Genomic DNA, 11,306 nt, shown 5'->3' with positions numbered 1-11,306 from the left:
TAACAAGGAAATAATAATTTAAATCATACACTTCTTATTATACCCAACTCAATTTTGGCAAACTACTTATCATGTCCATACGCAAAAAATGAATACTTGATCATTTAAGTGTAAAAAAACTCATGAGTTCACATATACATGTTTAAAAACTAACTCAGGAGTCCAAGAAACTTGATATAATAGCATTATTTCATTGACTCTTATAAAGAATAATAACAAAAAGTTGAGTAGAAAAATTTAAAATTTTATAAAAATTAACCAAGTTGCTAATTTTTATGGCATAGAAAATTAAATAAATAAAGAAATTATTCTATTTTCCTCCCCCCACTTAAATTTGACATTGTCCTCAATGTTATTGCATATATGAACATAAAGAACAAGAAGTGAGGAAAAAGAGAGGACACTCCTCTGGATTTTAGCGATGCGTAGAAAGCCATGAATTTGAAATCCAATCTCCATTAATCCAACCTTAGAGACACACTTGAACACATATTATTGAAAAATATAAAAAAAAATAAAAAGAAAGAAAATAACTTAAGTTAGTTACATCAATAATAATAAAAACAATCTTAAAGAAAGTATAAAGATTAAATTCTAAAAAATTAAAAAGAAATCTTAAAATAACTAAATACAAATCCTAGAATAAATCCTAAAATAAAGCCCTAAATCGATGATATGACTATATATATGCAGAAGATGATTATGTATTTTAGAGGAAAAAAGGAAAGGAGATGTTATATTTGGTGGTTTAGATTTTAGAATAGTGTTTTAACTTTAAAAGTACTTATTCTTCGTATATATGTTAATTACTTTTTACTGTCCTAATTAAAATATTTAATTTTAAGTTAAAACTGGCCAAGGAAGTGTTGGAGTCGAATCTTCCGCGACCTGGCAGGGGTGCCGCGACTTAGCGGCTCACCATGGCAGCAGTGTCTGGTCTCCTCGCGAAGTTTTTCGCTAGTTGGCGGGAGGGCCGCGACTGGCGGGAGGTGTCATCCCTTCCCCTCACGTCTATTGCACTTGCGACTTCTCTACAAGCTCGCTGATGGCTTATGTCAAGTGGTCCGTAACCTCGCGGCTCGCGTGAATTTTTCTTTTTTTAAGTTAAATACTTGTAACTAACTTTTATAAACTTCTGAGGGCAAATAATCAAATAAGAACATAAATTTGAAGAAAAAAAATTAACTCACTAAGACTAAGAATAACTAATATTAACTAAATAAAACTTAACTAAGTCCTAACTAATGACAAGCATATTAAGAACTAAATTTTGATCCTACGAGGAAATGAAACATCTCTATAGTCAAATAATTTCTAATTAATATTTCTTAATAATCAATCAATATTCAACATATTAAGCACACGATATCCATATAATAACATAATATCAATTAAAGATGAAAGCATATTATTAAAAGAAATAAATTGATATGTTATCACATGGAAAGTATTATCCTTTGAGAATTAAAGAAGGTAGGTATGCTGACATTTCCTTCATATGTCTACAAAGTAAACATAAAACACTAAAATTTAAAAATAAAAAAAAATAAAAATAAAAATACAATTGCTAAGTTTATTGTCTATAGCTAGACATTCCCAATTATGCTCATGGTGGATGTTCATCCATGCACTCCATCTCTTGGTCCTAAGCATTCCTTTCAAGTATGGTTTTATACTTTTAATGCGAATATCTAAAGTATCACGAAAGCTCTTATTAATTAAGAATGGAATATCATCATGTACTTTATCATAAACAAGAGAATCTAAAGAATCAGCATATGAATACTCATCAATAGTAGATTTAGGAGATAAAGTTAGAGAATCAAACACTTTTTAAATTTAACAGTTTTTCCTAAAACTATCATGTTAAGTTTTTCATTATGCACATCAATCACCGTTCTAGTAGTTGTCATAAAAGGTCTACTAAGACGTATAGTCTGCTCATTATCCCTTGTTGGTGTGTTTTCCATATCAAGCACTATAAAATCAACAAGAATTATTAACTTACCTACTTGTACTAGCAAGTCTTCCACTATACCTCTAGGATATTTTTTTGATCTATCAGCAAGTTTTAGAGACAGGGTGGTGGGTTTCAATTCTCTCAAGCCAAGTTGTTCATAAATCAAATAAGGCATCAGGTTGATGCTTTCTCCCAAATCTGATATGGCTTTTGTAACCTTTTTGTCATCAATTGTGATATTAATAATGAAGCTACTAGGATCCTTCATTTTAAGGGGCAACTGATGTTAAAGCATTACACTTGCTATTTGTACTTTTTTATTGTTCACATATTGCCTTTTGTTGGTGTCCAACTTTTTAAAGAACTTTTCATAAGTTGACTTATTCCTGATAACATCCAACAACGGTGAATTAGTATTAACTTTAGAAAGCATCTCAATATTCTTAAAAAATTATTTGCTCTCTTTTAGTCGGTTGGGAAAAGGAATAGGTAACCTATAATGCTGAGATGCCTTATGGAAATCGGGTCTAGAAAATGCTTCATTTTCTTTCTTCTCAAGCCTAAGATTAGGCTATAATTTTTCTTCCTTTTGCATGCTCTCTTCATTGATTTGTAATTCCACTAATTTATCATCTTTAGGTGTACCTGCTCTCTTCCTTTTTCAATTTTTATATCAATCTTATTATCAATAATCTCACCTTTTTTTAATAATGGTAATAGAATTGGTTTGTTCAGGTTGACTTTGTAGTTTCTTTTTCTTGAGGTCTTGAACAACTTCAGCAATTTGTCATATTTGAGCTTCTAAACATTTCATTAAAGTCTAAATAGAATCTGTCATTTTCTCATTTTTTTTCCCATCCTATCATGAGAAACCACTATAAATGATTGAAGTGTTTCTTCCAAACTTGACTTTCTTTGCTCATTAGATTGAAAAGTTTGTTATTGATCTTGAAAGGAAGGATTGGAGTTCCTTTAGAATTGAGAATATTGGTCTTGGTAATGAGGTTGATTTGGGTTTCTTAATATTTATGGTGGGTTTTGATCATTGTATCTCCAACAAAAATTTGGATGATAAAAATTTCATTGATATGTGTTGGAATAAGAGTCATTCATAAGATGCATGGATTGATAAAAATTTCATCAAATTTACTTGGTCGTACATATTTGCTCTATAATTATCAAAGATAAAAGAAACATTAGCACCATAACTATAAATACCACAAATACCACATACCTCATTGCTTGGTGCATTTTTTATTGAAGCAAGCATCTTAACTTGCTTAGTCAATTCAGTCAATTGCATGGCCATCTTACAACTAGCTACTACTTTATTCGCTCTTACTCCTTTTGTCCTCACACTTTTTTATTGGAAATTGGCTTCTAACATCTCAAAGATGTCATAAACCTCATCAACTTTCCTTTCTAACATAGCATCTCCAGCTGCATTATCAACCATACATTAATATTGTTGTGCCAATCCATCATAAAATGATTGGTTCATTATTGGAAATGAGTATCCATAGCGTAGGCATTGCAATAGAAGTGATTTGAAGCGATCTCATGCTTATGAAAGGACTCAGTATCCTTTTGATGAAAATTAGAAATTCCAGCTCGTAAATCTTTGGTCTTTTGATATAAGTAAAACCTACTCATAAATTTTTGATAAACTTCATCTCAAGTTCTCAAACAATTAGGAGGCAAGGCCATTAACCAAGCCTTTGCTCTTTCTTTCAATGGATAAGGGAAACACCTCATTATTAGTTGATCTTCATTTAATCCAGACAATGGGAAAGTATGAACTATGGCATAAAATTCTCTAATAAATGTTAATGCATTTTCACTAGGCATACCATGAAATGAAGGAAGCATATTAAAATGAATGTTGTTAAGTCCATAATTTCTAGATACATCATCTAGAACTATGCATAAAATAGTGTTATCAAGTATAGGCTGTGCAAAATTCTTCATAGTCATTTGCCTTGCAGCTCTTATTTCTCTTGGTGGGTTTGCCATGATATCGACTTCTTCTTTTGAGTCCTCTTCAATCTTTTGAATTGATGAATCACTTGATTTAATTTTTCTTTTTCACATACAAAATAAAGAAAATTTCAGATTTAAAAATTTAAAAATAAAATAAAAACACATAAACAAAGCACAAAATAAACAAACAAACACAAAGACAATTTTAACAATCAATCAAAATAATAAAATTTAGACACAGTTTCCCAGCAACAGTAAGTGCATGAATTGTTCTTATAGTAAAGCAATAAATTCACCACGAGGTCAATCTCTCAAGAAACTATGAGGCCACTTATTATATGGACTAATTATCAACACAGAATAATAAAAGTAAATCTAAACACTCAAAATTAGTATTTTGAGAAAATAATATTCACAAAGTAAAGTAACCAAACAATAAATAATATGCAATACAAATGCAAATGCTTATGATTTAAAACTATATGCTAAAGATAATATTTAGCCTAACCAATTATTTAGTAATCACATTATTTTACTTTAAGCCAAGATCTAGTGAATGAGATGGTGATGTGCCTTTTCCTTTAGCCACTCAAACTAATGATGCAACTAAAGTTTCTTATACCAACATAGATTGAAGCAAAGTTGGTGTCTTTAATAAATTCAACCTAAATATTTTCATAACAATTACTATTATTAAATTAATATGATGATTAACTAACAATAATAACTGAAACTAATAAATATATGAAGGTAAAGAAATCACTCATTAAATAAAAAAAATAACAAAATTCATACATAAGTAAAAAGGCTAAATTAAACACTTGTGAAAACTAGCCTAACATATTTAACCCAATGATCATGGTATTAAATAGAAAGACATAAAGTAATAAAGTAAAAGCTCCCTCTAGATCCATAATTTTTTCAAGTAGGAAGATGATTGGTCTTCACTCTCCATTTCTTAAAAAACTCCTTAGATCTTAGAAAGAGTAATGAAAACTAAACTAAAGTGTTTATAGAAGAACTGTAGAGGAAATAATGGTGAACATATATAAAGAGTAGATAAGAGAGAGCTCTCATCCCTCTCTAGAATTAGACTTGCAAAGATAAATATAGAGAAGACTCATCCTCTAAATAAGTCTCCCTAAAAATGTATACCCAATATAAGTCTATATAATAGATAAGACTATAAGTATCATTATCTCCACCAAATATTATCTAATAAATAACTCTTAATATAAATCTTAATAATTATATAAAATGACTAAAATGCACCCCTTGGGCCTTGTAATTTTTGGCCAGGCCTTGCAAATCGCGGTCCATGCATCTTAATCTTTGTCTTGCCACGAACATGACCAAATAAGCTCTTTTTTTTAGTATTTTTCACCATATTTTTCTTTCTTGGCTAATAATATCTGAAAATAGACAATTAAGCTTAAGTGAGGTATAAATACTTATTTTTACCATATTATATATAGAAAACATATCATTAAAGCTCTAAAATACTATAAATATCTATATATAATTTGGACCTATCATTGATAGAAATAAAAAGTTAATTTAGAATCTAAATAATCAAATTTTTATAGAATTTGTTATAATTAAAACTAAATTATAATAATATAAAAGTTTCAAATGTAAGTCAATTTATTTCATAACATAAAAATATCATTTTTAATTTAATTATTTTCATTTTACTTTATTTTTATATTTTCTCTCTCAAATGATTAATAGTTTTTTTTAATAGATTTAAACTAAAAATAATGTAAATATATATTCAATAGAGCCAAATATTTGATTAACTCGAACCAACAAAATCAACATAATTACGAGTATTTACTTTCAAATCTAATTGCAAAGTAGCTGCCGAAACATAAGAGTAAAAGATATAAAGCACAATGAAATAGAAATAATCAATAATTAGGATAATGATATGATAATGATGCAAATGGTTACTAAATTTTACATTAAATTTTATTTTGATTAAAATATTTTAATTTATTTTATTTCAACTATCAACTTTAATTTAGGTTACTGTTTATTCATTTTGTCAATAAGCAATTAACATATCGTATTTATTCATTGTCTATTTTACAACATGTCAATCTTTTATTTGCAAAGGTGATTAAATTAAAATTTTATTAAAATTAAATGATTAAGATAAAACAAATTAAAATTTTATAACTAAAATAGAACTAAGTACAAGTTAGTGGCAATTTATATTATTATTCCTCAAAGACTTCACTAAGATTAATGATTAAATATCAATACAAGCTTAGGAGTTCACAAAACACTTGCAGCATAATCTACGCCTTATACTCATATATAATTCAATAAAATAGATAGAAGAAACTACTTATATTGCAACTAAAACATAAATTACATTTCTTAATTGAAATTTCTTTTAAGTTCTTGAAGAGATCAAAACTACTCTTCAAATGATTCCAAGCAAACTGCACTAAAGGAAGATACACTAAAAAGATGAAAAATAAGTAAAATTAAGGGGAAAAAAAGTGTGTATGGAAGAATTGGAAAGCCAAAAAGAAGAGGAATATCCTTTATGTGTCTTTTTTAGTACTTGCAAGTACACGAACAGTTACTATAGCAAGGGTAAGTTCACCACGAGATCGATCTCTCAATGAACTATGAGGCCACTTATTATAAAGATTAATTATCAATAGAAAACAATAAAAATAAATCTAAACACTCTAAATCAGTATGTTGAGAGGATAATATTCATAAAGTAAAGTAACTAAACAATAAATAAATATGCAATGCAAATGCAAATGCTTATAATCTAAAACTTTGCTAAAGATAGTATTTAATCTAGTACTTTACTTAGTAATCTCATTATTTTACTTTAAGCCTAGATCTAATGAATGAGATGATGATATATCTTTTTTCCTAAGTCACTCAAGCTAATGATGCAACCTAGATTTCTTACACCAACATAGATTAAAAGTAAAGATGATGTTTCTAATACTTTTAAACCTAAAGATTTTCATAACAATTACTATTGCTAAATTAATATGATGGTTAACTAACAATAATAACTGAAATTAATAAAGATATGAAGGTAAAGAAATCATTCATTAAATAAATAAATAATAAGGTTCATACAAAAGTAAAAAGACTAAACTAAATATTTATGAAAACTAGCATAACATATTTAACCCAATGATCATGGTATTAAATAGAAAGACATAAAAAAATAAGAACTCCTTCTAGATCAAGAATTTCTTCAAGTAGGAAGAAGATTGGTCCTCATTCTCCACTTCTTAAAAAGCTCCTTAGATCCTAAAAAGAGTAATGAAAACTAAACTAAAATGTTTATGGAATATCTATAGAGAATTATGCAGAGAATAATGGTGGCAGGTGTAGAGAGCAGGTAGGAGAAAACTCCACTCCTTCCTTCTCTTTTTCCTTTCTAGGATTTTGCAGAGATTTATATAGAAGAGAGTCCTCCTCTAAATAAATCTCTCTACAGATGAGTATACTAATATAAGTATATCTAATAGATAAGACTTTAGGTATCTTAATCTCCACCAAATACTATCCCATAAATAACTCTTAATATAAATTCTAATAATTATACAAAATGACTAAAATGTCTATTGGGCCTTTGTAATTAGTAGTCCATGCGTCTTAATCTTGGGCCTTGATACAAACATGTCTCATTAAGCTTCTTTTAGCCCCATATTTTTCTCTTTTTACTAATATTTCTGAAAATAGACAATTAAACTTAAGTGAGATAAAAATACATAATTTCACCATATTATATATAGAAATATATCATTAAATTTTTAAAATATGTTTAAATATCTATATATAATTTGGACCGATCAACCCTCCCCTCCCTTGCGGCAATGCTTATAACATGGATTGGAGTCCATAACCACGTGTGTGGAAAGAAGGGGAGAGCAAAACAACTCTCCTTTTTTTCAAATTGCATAATACAAGCACTTTTATCTTTACTTTTTCACTTCTTCTTTTTTTTAAATTGTACCTTTTTTAAATTTTCTAAATTATAATAAAATAAATGTATGCAAAGTATATATTAAATAAATTTTTTATATATTTATAAAAATTATTCGTTTATTCGCGTGTTATATGACTGTTATAATTATTTTAATGTCACTATTTAAAGATTTTTATTTTGATATGTGTATTTATTTTTGACACATGAGATTTTTATTTTTTTAATAATAATAAAATAAATTTAGAATTAATATTATATTAAAAATAATATTTTAAATATATTTTTATATATTTATGAAAGCTAATTGTTTACCCGCTTATTGTAAGACTGTCGTAGTTATTTGATTATTAATAATATTATTAAATTTATATATAAAATTAAATAGATCTTTTAATATTTTATAATTATTTAAAATATTTAAAAATAATAATAGGTTAAATATTTTTAATGTCTTTATTAGGTTTTTTTTTAAATTAAGATTTTATTAATACAATAATATAAAATTATCAATAAATTAATAGAAAAACTATAAAATTATATATAAACTTGAATATTACGTGTCAATAATAAGTACATCTGTCAAAATTAAAAATCATATGTGTCAGAATATAGTAACATATGTCAAAAAGTTTTTATTAAACTAAATACATATTAATATTTTTTTCATTTACATGTATTAAAATGTTCATTTTCTATATGTATAATGTCCATTAGATGTAATATTCTATAATAATTATTTTTTTTATAATATTCATTACGGTTAATGTTCATGTTCATTTTGTTTCATGTATTATTTATCAGTGTTAATATTAATATTCATTATCTGGTACTGCAATGTTCATTGTCTATATATATAATGTTGATCAATATTTTCAAATAAAAATATTAATTTTAGAAACTTTTTATGATTGATATAAATATTCATCATCTTGTCAATGGATGTTCATCATTAATAAAAGTCATATCTGCTAATTCATTCATATTTTATACTATAAATATTTATATTGTGGTACACATATCTTTTCAACAAAATTAAGTTAATAAACAATGAACATTTTACGTTTAAATAATGAACACACAATACATATTTAATGAACATAAATTAATAAATATTTAATATAAAATCAATGAATATAAATTTTGTTTAAGAATATATTTACATCAGTTTCTGACGTATGTGTCAGACGCTGACGTATATTTTTTGACAAACAAGACGGGACCGAACTGACCCCTAGATCTATAAAGCTATATGGACTGAGACCTATCTTATAATTTGCGCCAATGCAATGGCTAGGCCTAAAGTTAAAGTTATAAAACTTTTATAAAGATCTATCAAGCTTTATTCTAGTGGCCATACATTATATCGGAAGTTGAAATTTAGAGTTCAAGATGGTGACTAGATATAGTAGTTTATTTCCTATTTATAAGAAAATACTTTTTTTCTTCTAATTTAACACACTAATACACTACCCATATCTATTATTTAAAAACTCTTATGAGAGATTAATATTTTGAGCTAAAAAAATCTCTAAATGCCTTGATTTTGTACGGAAACTTGAAGTTATCTTCTTACAACTCTGTAATCTTTATTAGATTCTAATTCTGTAATTTCCAAATAGATTTAAATCAAAATATTTTGTTACTAATTTCTTGATAGTATTTAAAAATGCTTTAGCATTTTTAAAATGTGTAAAAGAATACATATATATTAAAATTTTAATGGTCATATTTTTAAATTTAGAACAAATAATTTTTACTAATTTATAATTATTATTCTTTTAGTAAGTATAGTCGACTTCCCACTTAATCTTTCTTATCGTAAAATTTTAAAAATTGTCATCGGAAGTATTTTTGAAAATAAATGAAAAATATAAATATTTATTTTAAAATCTTAAAATAACTACATAAAATTATTAAAAAATATCAGATTTTAAAATTTAATTGATAATTAGGGGAATCTAAATTCATTTTTCACAATTTGCGCTACGTCTAAGAAGTGAACTAATCCACAGCCTAGCTCCTTCCATTTTGTAGTGTCTTTAAAGTTTGTTCATTTTAGCTCACTTTCACTACTTTCACTCCCGAGTTGAACTCCAAATCTCTTTAAGTAACTACAAATGAAAATTAGCTTTAAAATTAGTCTAATTTTAATTTATCTACGGAAAAAATAATCAAGCATACAGTATACATTTAAAATAATATTTGGTTTATCATTTGTGCTGATGTGTGGAACAAATAGCTTCCAGTTATATATAAATATATTTTTAATATTAATTTATGTAAAGGTAATATATAAATATATAATCTAATAATATACTTTTTAATTAAACAATAATTCCAATTCTAAAAAATAATTTATGAATAACTAATTAATTATTTTCTTAATTAAAGAATAATCTATAATCTAAATAATATATATTAATTGTGTTTTTAGTACTAATCTATACAATATAATTAATATATAAATCAATAAATTATCAAAGTAACCTCATCTATAAGAACAATTAGCAAGAATTTAACAGACTGAGCTCCATAAGTTTTAAGCTAAAATTGTGACAGCAATCTATTTTTATTGATGCATCATAAAATTAGTTTTATTTATATATAATTTTTTTATTAATATTAATTATAGCATTATAAAATATGAAAAAATTCATTAACTTATTAGAAATGGTTATTATTTACGAAAAGTTGATAAAATTCTTTAAGAACTTTATTAGGTTGAAAAAAAGATATCAATATTATAACTTGTTAAGAATATTTGGTTTTAATACTATTAATTATAATGTTTATTGAATTATTATTATGATTATTATTACATAAGTTACATAAAGAATCATATAAATGTTTTTTACCCATATTTACGATTACTAATTAATAAAACTCTATTACCAAGATCAACAAGAAATTATTAATTATATACATATTATAAATAAAAATATAGCTTTTATATTTATACTCAAAATAATAAAATGATAATAATAATAATAATAATAATAATAATAATGGTTACTTTATCTTTAAATTCAGAAGTGAAATCTTGAAGGGATATTCCTATAAAAAAGTGAAATCTAACATTAAGTGTGTTTGTTGTGGTCATTTTCAATAGGGTAGCTCCACTACCAGTTGTAGAGGACTTTAGTATCCAATCACAAAATTGTGAAATGAATCGGTCCCATTAATTAGGTTCCTAATTGGAAGGGAAGCAATTCGTATGAATAAATAAAAGTAAAAATCAACCCAATAAATAATAATAGAGCAAAAGAAGCAACAACCAACGGTGTTGATATAGTTGATGATAAACATCAAAACCAACAAATAACAATATATAAAAAATAAATTAAATTAGATTAAATTAAATTAATAATAGTAATAGTAATATCAGAAATC

The sequence above is a fragment of the Ricinus communis genome, chromosome 6 (genome assembly GCF_019578655.1).
Source record: "Ricinus communis isolate WT05 ecotype wild-type chromosome 6, ASM1957865v1, whole genome shotgun sequence".
Lineage (NCBI taxonomy): Eukaryota > Viridiplantae > Streptophyta > Magnoliopsida > Malpighiales > Euphorbiaceae > Ricinus > Ricinus communis.
Note: the sequence above shows the minus strand (reverse complement) of the source record.